We start from the raw sequence: 9,556 nt of genomic DNA, 5'->3' as shown, positions 1-9,556 counted from the left end.
CTTCTTTGAACGAATACCTGGAATTACTGATAAGGCTTCACTAATGATAGTTTAAGTAGTTTTTATGCCACATTACAGCTTATGCCAATAATATAAATTAGAAATTGTTTGCATCTTCCATTTAGTTTGTAGATGTACATTGTTTATGTCTTACCTATCTACGTTTTTGGTGTCGATATTTTGTTATTTGCATTTAAAAATGACGTCGACAACAGGATTTATCCCGGTTAAGTGTAGTTTTAAAGGTGCCTTCAGTCTAAGAGAGAAAAATATAATATTAAATGTACACGATGCACTTGTACATCAACGCCCTTTAAGTAATGTTCGTGAAATCGTGTGTTCAAATATGACAGGGGTTGGAGAAGCAACAATTTATAGATTCCTAAAAGAAAGAAAAGGAGGAACTGTTTCATCTCCCAAGAAGAGTGGAGGGAGTAAACCCTTGGAAATTGAAGAAATACATAAAAACATGATAAGACGCAGCGTCCACTCATTTTTTTTTTAACAAAGAATTTCCAACATTGGACAAAATCCAAACATTAATTAGAGAAAACGAATAGTTACCAATCATAAGCAACAAGAAATTATGGGGACTATTGAGAGAGATGGGATTTCGTTGGCAAAAGAATAGAAGAAAATCCGTTTAAATTGAAAAAGATTACATTGTATGTTGGAGACGAGATTATCTAAGAACTATTAAAAAGTACCGAGAAGAAGGGAAAACAATTTTTTATTTGGACGAGACTTGGCTAAATGAAGTTCATACTGTACCATATCTATGGGTTGATACAAATGTGAAAAGTTCCCGTCAGACATTCATCGAAGGTGTATCTACTGGAATAAACAATATTCCCGTTGGAAAAGGACGCAGACTCATAATAACCCATATTGGAAACGAATACGGTTTTGTTAATGGTGGATTATTAAGTTTTGCCTCAAAATCAACCAAAGATTACCACGAGGAAATGACTGCTGACGTTTTTGAAGAATATTTTGAGCAAATGTTTTATTTAATTCCAAAAAATTCTGTCATAGTCATGGATAATGCTAGTTACCATTCAAGACTAGCAGAAAAATTGCCAACAACAGCATGGAAAAAAGGAGAGATAATCGAATGGTTGGATAAACACGCAATTGAGTACAAGGAGAATTCGACAAAAAAGGAATTATTACCTATTGTAAGGTAACATAAAGCAGCTTATAAAAAATATATAATTGATGAAATGGCATTAAACCGTGATGTAATTATTTTACGTTTACCCCCATACCACTGTGATCTGAATCCGATAGAAAATATATGTGGAAGAAAATAAAATGTGGAATTTGGATAATATGACTAATGCAATGCTGGAACCGGTAATAATTAACATTGGAGTTGAAGATTCTTTAGATTTTGAAGAAAGCAGTGAATCTGAAATGGAATTCGATTAAAATAATATTCATTTTTTTACAAATCGGCCCCTGTTACGGCCACAAATTATTTTATATATAACCAATAAAATAAACATCTTACATTTCTTGCAAATTCATTAGTACCTGTTAATCTCCATCACTCCGGCACTGGCAACTTAATTTAGGGATTAGTAACCCTCAAAACTATTGTATTCTATTCTGCTTCAACCTTTATACTTGGTGGTCATACTCAATTTAAAATTGTTTTCCTATATACTTCTGTAAACTTGTTGACAAATATCTATTTTTCATTGAGTCACCCGTATCAACAGTTTAGGGATTTGCATACATAATGGGCTATCAATATGATGGAAATGGACTATAATAGTTAGACTTCGGCAAATATGCAAATAAAAATGTAGAAAATATGCGCATAAATATGCGCATAAATATGCACGTGTTTACCCGAAAATATGCAAATATTTTACAAAATATGCATACAAATAAATAAAAAAATCGTAAAATAGTAACAATTTTATTTAAAAAAAAAATGTACATAACTAAATATTTCCTACTATTCATTAAGATTTACATTTATTTTAAGTAACTACATCATTTTTAAGTATGAATAAACTTATTTATAATTATGGTAACAATAAATGACCAAGTGGTGTTCAAAATTTTCTAACAAAAACTTGTGGCTTCTGTCTGAGTACATATATTTATATATGGAAAAACTTCGTTCAACATCAACTGATGTAACGGGAGCATTTTTCAAACTAACCAAAACATTTGGTTCTAAATTAATTGTTTCCGAAATATTTCCAGCTAGAACACTGACTACTTCAGAAAGAACCTTTATTTTTTTCCATAGTAGCTTCAAATTTTTTTAAAATATCTTTTCCAATATTACCTCTAACGTTCCGACAACATGACGCAAATTCTTTTATTAATGCTGTACTTTCGAACAATGACAGTTTTGGTGATTCTAACTGAGTAATTGTTTTTTGAACAAAACTAAAATTTGATTTTATAAATGAAAGTTCTTGTTGAAGCAAGTTACTCTGAAAAGTTTGTTTAGAATCCAAAAGAGATTGGGAACTTTCATCTGTTAACGTATCAATTATGTTCTTTATTTTAACAAAATGATCTGCATAAAAATTAGCTGCTTCTAACCATGTTCCCCATCGCGTTAAAATAGGTTGTGGTGGAAGAGGAATGTTAGGTAGCATTTCTTTATAAAGTTGAATTCTTATAGGAGATTTAAGAAATACTTTTTTGACACTGGATATCATGGTATTTACAAGAGGAAACTTTTTTCGTATTTCCTCTGCAACTCTGTTTAATCCATGCGCTACACAAGTAACATGTATTAAATCTGGGAAAAATATTTTTAAATTTTGTCCTGCTTTCACCATATAAGGAGCAGCATCCGATAAAATAAGCAGTAATTTATTAGAAGGAATAGTTGTCGGAAGAAAAAAAGTTGCTAATGTTTCTTGTATAAAACACGAAATTGTTAAAGCATTTGTTTTCTCAAGTTGCTGGCATGAAATAAGATGAGATTTTGGTAAGGTATCTTCTTTAAGAACACCAATCAATAAATGAGCAATATACTTTCCTGAGGAATCAGTGGTTTCGTCTACAGATATGTAAAAATAATTATCTGCAATTTCTTCCTTAGTATTAATTAACACCGACGAGTATAGCCCGTTCACATTATTTCTTCTTAGAGACCGATCACTTGGAACATTAAGTTTGCAATATTTTTTTAGAAACGAACTAAAATTTACATTTGCTAATTTTGAAAGCGGTATGTTTGCAGACACTAATGCACGACACAAGTCTTCATTAAAAGTTTCTTGCTCATCTAATTTTTTTGAAGTAGATTGGAAACATTTAGCCATTGAAGTTTGATGTTTTCCTCCTATTTTTCCTTTTTTTGCAATGTGTGAAGCAGTTCTCACATGTTGGTCTATCTGAAATTTCTTCTCACATGCTATCTATAAATAAAAATAAAAACCTTTATTTTAACCCAACCTTTAAAATATAAAAATATACAAGGTGTTTTTGGTTAATCAAATAACTGGTTTGGAAAAAAAAACACTCGCTAAGTGTTTTAAATGCAGTATTAATCCACAAATTAGTTTTTGTTACTAACCATTAGTACATCATATAACTTATTTTAAAATTCAACAAAAGTTTTTTTTTGTTAATTCAATTACAATAAAAATAATTGTGTTTTAGAATAGCTGACTTCATAAAAAAAAGTAAAAATTTTTCTAAATACACACCATTGTATTGTACCATGGACAATTTTTTTTCACTAAAGGAAGCTATTTTTCATTTAAAAACAACCTACGAGTACTAAATTTCAAGTAAATACGTTTATTGGTTTTAAAGTTATTGTTGTTATTAACTAAAAGAATTTAATTTTTTTTAATTTTAACACCCTGTATCTCGAAAAGTAAATAAGTTTGACCCCTCATTAACTATATCGTTTTGTTCAATTTTTCGAGAAGTATCTACAGTCAAACGTTGTAAGTGTCATTTGGAAACACCCTGTATGTATGAAATATTAAATTTTTAATAGAAAATATTAGATACTTACAATTTTGCCACAGACTGAACAGTAGATTTTTCCCATATCCATAGACAGCTCTTTATAAGGTTTAATCCAAGTTGAAGCACTGGTTGTTTTAGGCATTATAAAATCACAATCTTCCTTTTTGTTACGCACAACGAGTGTTTACGCTTTGAATATCAAAACAAAAATGATTTACAAATCTGAGCATCAAATTAGAAATGTTTAGGTACCTAATTCAATAAACTGGGAGATTTTGGAAAATCCCTAAATTAGGAACAAAACTATTAGCCGTTTACCTGCTGTTAAGATACAATAAATTGTAGATAGATTTGGGGATTAGATCATAAAATGCAAATGAGCGAACCCTTAGCGATTATCCAATAACTGAATGCCTCTTGACCAATGATCTTCTTTGAAATTGTAAATGTTTTGTACCCGTAGAGATTACGTACTTAGATCATTTCTTGATTAAAATGACTACAAAATTTTATACAAGAATTGAAATAAATTGGTATGTTTAAAAATTTTCAATACAGTATAAAAATCTGAACTTTTATGCACTTTATGCAAACTTTTATACAAATATGCCAAAATATGAAATATTTGCATAAAATATGCACAATATGCAAAATATGCAATATGCATATTTGCCGAAGTCTAATAATAGTATATATTTGTGAACCTTAGGTTCAATACCTATATAGCCAGATAATTGGTTAACCCTTTATTATTGGCGTGATTAAAAATGGCATATTTAGTGGCGTAGGGGACAAATGTCACAATTTTTTTTGCTATTTTTTGACTTTTAGTGTTCTATTTTCTATGGAAATATAATCAGTACAGTGTATTTATTAAGATAAAACCAAAAAATTATTACAACACAACCTTATTTTCAAGTAAATGATAATACATTCTCATAACTTCATTTTGATGGCAGTTTATACAGATTTCTTTCAAATTTCCACATTTGGAACATAATTTTCTGGTGGTTTTATCCCAAACTCTTTCACATACCTAACATCTTCCTTGGGATCCGGTTCTAGCTTCGGCTAGCTGCTCATCTTCTTCAATACCAGCACGTTGTCGTAGCTGCTTTGAAATGTTTGAATTTTGAGACCTTCGTTCTATTTGAAGTTTGATCAACTCCCAAGTTAGATTTTGCAAAAACCAAACACGTGATATCTAGTTAATCATATAATAATCATATGATATTTGTAAGTGCAAGGAGCATTTATTGCGGAAATGTTTACTAGATTGTAGAACAGTAGCATCGGCCAACGTCTAGTGTTGGGCGCAACATTATTGTGTTGACGAAGCTGGTCAATCAGGTCGACGCCAACTTTGGTCATATTATAAAGAGTCACAACCTCAGGTATATTTTTATCTCCAGTAGACTCATTTATATCAACGGTGAAATGAAATGTGGATAAAACCAGTACAGCTTTGTTCTTTTTCGATCAATAGGACACCAAAGCCCAGCATTCTTGAAAGCCTAATACGGAGTAGTGATCCATTCCTCCTCATATCTTGGTATTTCTTATTAATTTTTTCTCATTATTCCTACGTAAATTAGTTTTTTTCTGTAAAAGGCCTTTTCGCCAAAGGAATACTAGTGAATCAGTTATCGTCTGTGATATTTCGATTAGATCCAGATACTGGTTTAACCAAACGCAATACAACTTCTTCTTCCGAGCTGCTTACTTGGTAAAGACCTTCTGGCTGCCTACCTGCATAGGCTTTCAAAGTCAACATGTAAGCTGTCTTAGTCTCAATTAAAGCAAATATTTGCAGGCCGTATTTACCAGCTTACTCGGTATGTTATGCTTAAAGCCGTATCTATCTCTAAATACTAGAAGTTGTTCGTCGACTGTGAGGTACTCACTTGGTAAAAAGTAAGCTTAAAGTATTTTTTTTGTAAATACTGAAGACAACAATGAAATGTCTTATTATTTAAAGATCTAAAAATCGAAACGATCTAATGCGGTGTAAAAGCCGCCACGCGACTTACCATGGAATTTTTTTTGTGCGACCGCCGGAGCCGGTACTGAGAAGTTCTCTTAATACGATCGAAGTATTTTGTTTTTTTTTATTATATTTATCAGTTATCTCCCCATATACAATATTCCCATTCTACACACCTCCCTGTTAATATTTCCCCTTTAGGCATTAAAGTAGATACGCTTTTTTAATGTAAAAAGCCTTTTTTAAAATCAATTAATATAACATGAAATATTTCTACCAAAACGGACTTCAAAGCTAACTTAAATTTTGATAATATGTACCAAATATGGAATATTGCATTGTGTAGAATTTAATAAAGCAACAACTTATAGCAGCAAAATTCCGTGTTAAAAATCAAAAGAAAATTATGTCTGAAGCGTCTCTGAGATTAAACTTTCTCCCCAGCACATTTTCCCCTGAAGGAATCCGCACTACCCGCGTTTCAAACAATAAACATCGTTTATCTGGTTTAATAATGTACCACCTATAACCCCTGTACCAAAATACAACTTTCTCTACATTATCTCGTAGAAAATTACTCCCATCCCACACGCATACCAACCTTATTCATTTAAATGGCGTTTGAGACTTTCTCCGTTTCTGTGAGGCTCCAACTCTACGGTTTATCTAATTAAAACTCATGTCATGACTTTAAGAGCCAATTTGAATGTTGTTAAACAGTTGATTAGAGCTATATACAACCATAATCCCAGGCCACACTTACCACGAAAACAATTTTATTTGACTGGGTATTAACGGGAAAATTATTTGGTTTTGTTTACAATTTTTGTATTTTAAATTTTTAATAGAGGTTATTGTAAACAACTGTTTAGCATCTAAAACATTTTAGCCTATTTAATAGACAAGGCGAACAGCTTGAGTTCGATCGAAAAAATATTCCTATGAGAATTTTTTGCAAAATAACCTTCATGACATACCCCAAAATAAAATTCAAAAGATCGCCCATACGAAAAGTGGCTCTTATATATTATTTAAACATTTTTTTAAACAAATTGTAAAAATAAATTTTTATGGCCCGTATGATTTTTTTAAAATTTCTTGGATCATTTTAAAGAACAAAGGTCTTTTGTAATTTTTCTAATGTAAGTTATTAACAATTCAAAACTAAAAAAAAAACAAAATACCTTCTATTGAATTTGAGAACGCTTTTTTAAGTACCGCTTCACTGTAGACATTGAAGAGTAGTGGTGACAGCACGCAGCCCTGGCGGACTCCTCTTTGTATTTTTAAATCTCAGGTGTTTTGTTTGTCAACTCTTACCTTGGCAATTTGATTTCAATATAGATTAGTTCTAATTGTCATATCACAACTGTCAATATTTTTACTTTTTAATATATCTACAAGCTTTTTATGTTAAACCTTCTCAAATGCCTTTTCAAAATCCACAAAATATAACTACATGCCCTGATTTATATCCATGCATCTCTGGGCCAGCACATTTAAGCCGAACAAAGCATCTCTTGTTTCCATATCATTTCCAAGCCAAATTGTGTATCACCAATTTCATATTCAAGAGTATTAACAATTAAAGCTATTATTCTGTGATCTGAGCAAGATGGTGCACTTGAATTTTTGGGTATTGTCAAACAGGTCGATTGCAGCCATTGTCTGGGGATTGTGGCAGTCTGATATATTAGACTAAAGAGATCAACCAATACATCAATAATATCCTCATCAATGAGTTTTAATATATCGACGGTCACATCATCCAGTCCAGTAGTTTTGCCCTCTTTTATATTTTATATATCCTCTGTGGTTTCTAATGATAGTTCTTTTTTTCATTATATATTCATTATATTTTATATTCGTTCTTTTGCTTTTTTTAGAACACGTCATTTATTTGATTTTTTTGTGTAAATTAAAGCTATCATACCTTATATCTAGATCTTCTACTTCCTTGTATCTGTTGAAGAGCCACCTGCATTTTGACTCCCGAATTTACTTTCTGATGTTTTTCTGAATTTCTTTGTTTTGATTTTATTCAGGTTTATGATTATTATTGAATTTATTCAGGTCTTTTGCTTTATTTTTTTATTTGTGCTTCCATAAGTTCAAGAATTTCTACTATTATCCAAGGTTTTGTTTTTCTCCAAGTGGTTTGAGGGTTTCTTTCCCCACTAACACAAGGGCATGTTGAATTTTTCCACATTTTTGGTCAATAGTGTTTGGTTTTGGTTTCCGCCTATGCGTTGTCTTGTTTGAGCTGTATACATAATTTTCTTGGAGTTAGGGTGCTCTGCACTCTTTAGTTTCACTCTTATCGACAAAACAAACGGATTGTGATCGGAGGTTATTCTGTTGACGATCTATTTGATTTATTATATATATTGTTGTTATTTTCAGCTGGTGACGTCCGTGTGTATAATCTACATTTAGGAAGTTAATCTTCCTAACAAGGTATTTGCAATTATGAGTTCCTCAATACATACAGAAATACAGAAATCAACCAGCCGATCGCCACGTTCATTCCTATCCGTGAGTTCATATCGCCCCTCACAATTCTCCACGTCTTATTAGCCCACTTTAGCGTATAAATATTTCATTATAATATTTATATCATGTCTTTTAGTCAGCTTTAAGACATTGCCAATTTGTTCATAGAAAGTCTCTATGGTGTCTTCATCCTTGTCTGCAGTGGGTGCATATACTTGGATTATATTTATTTTGCTTTTTAAATGAAAGTTGAGAGACATCAATACTCGATCCAAGTAGTGAACAAAGTTCCAAACAGCTTTTTGAGTCTGGTGTTACATTTACCTGATTCAGACCATTGTCTATTGCTAAGCCCCAGTTATGTTAATATTTATTCTTTACATTTCTGACCCAGTGTTATCTAGTTTGCCAGATTGGTATAAACTTCTCACTTTCCATGTTTCAATTTTCAAGGCTATAGGGTTATTCTTATTTGTTTGACAGAGATTTACCTTGATGACGACCTTAAAGGCCATGTTGTCTAAGTCTGATTTTCCTCCCACTGCCATATCTTGGATTTCGAGCTCCATAATCATTAGTAAATGATCATAGACATTAATAAAATTTAATAATATTGTTAATATTTAGGGCACTAGATAATATATTGTTAAGGTCCAATGTTGCTGGTTGCGGTGATGAGGATCGCATGACTTTAATTGGAAATGTTGCTTGTTTTTTTTTTAGTCACTGGTACATCAGATATTTTCCTGTTTTTTATTTAGCATCTGACAAAGTTATCCTTTTTGTATTCTCTATTTGTATATTAAATTTTTCTACTTGTTTAACTTATACGTTATAGATAATTCGTTGTTTCCAAATGTCGTTAATAAATTTTTAAATCTCTTTCGGCCCTTCTAGAGGCTTTGTTTTCGCCTATTAGTACGGTTTTCTAAAGTAAAGTAGCTAAAACAGTACTTGGAAGAACTTACGAAATCTTACCTCTGTTGATTTTTCTCAATTGACCCAATACATAACGCCAATGGGTTTTAAGGGAACTAAAGTAGCCGATATCCAACAACGATAGTATTTACTGTAATGTACGAGCTGAGATTGTCGCCAATTATCACTTTTTTGTCTACTTTT

The sequence above is a fragment of the Diabrotica undecimpunctata genome, chromosome 3, assembly GCF_040954645.1.
Source record: "Diabrotica undecimpunctata isolate CICGRU chromosome 3, icDiaUnde3, whole genome shotgun sequence".
Lineage (NCBI taxonomy): Eukaryota > Metazoa > Arthropoda > Insecta > Coleoptera > Chrysomelidae > Diabrotica > Diabrotica undecimpunctata.
Note: the sequence above shows the minus strand (reverse complement) of the source record.